The sequence below is a fragment of the Bison bison genome, unplaced genomic scaffold (assembly GCF_000754665.1).
Source record: "Bison bison bison isolate TAMUID 2011002044 unplaced genomic scaffold, Bison_UMD1.0 scf7180017864285, whole genome shotgun sequence".
Lineage (NCBI taxonomy): Eukaryota > Metazoa > Chordata > Mammalia > Artiodactyla > Bovidae > Bison > Bison bison.
The window spans coordinates 1,990,610-1,991,108 of record NW_011494857.1 but is presented as its reverse complement, the minus strand read 5'-3'; positions in this window follow the sequence as shown (position 1 = coordinate 1,991,108).

Sequence of the window (499 nt, the reverse complement as noted above, 5' to 3'; positions counted from 1 at the left end):
CGCAGGGAGAGGCCCAGCGGAAGCCGAGCCACTGGGGTGAGTGTCCCTCGCGGTGTGTGTCGGGGGCCGGGGGGCGGGGGGAGACAAGCACGGAGAGATGGCGGAGGGCGAGGAAGGAGGGGAAGGAGGCCCAGGCGCCGCAGAAGCGGGTGGGGGTGGCTGCGGGCTGGCAGCGGGCGAGATGGGCACCGAGGCGGCGGGGAGAGAGACGCAGCGGCGGTCTGGACCTGGGGTGGGCGCTACTGGGCTCCCACCGTCCGAGGGGCATCACGATCTGGGGGTTCCCCGGCCTTGAATCCTGGCCCCCTCGGGCTGCGCGGCCTCTAGGCTTGGTTCGGGGGCGGGGGGCAGCGGAGAGGGAAGGGCGGGGGGCTGGCTTCTCACCAGTCTCGTGAGGTGGGGACGGGCATGGTGGGCGCAGGACGAGGACCGAGCAGTAGGGACGCGAGGACCCCACCGCCCTCGCAGCGCACACAGAGAGAGGCGCTCGCACCCCACT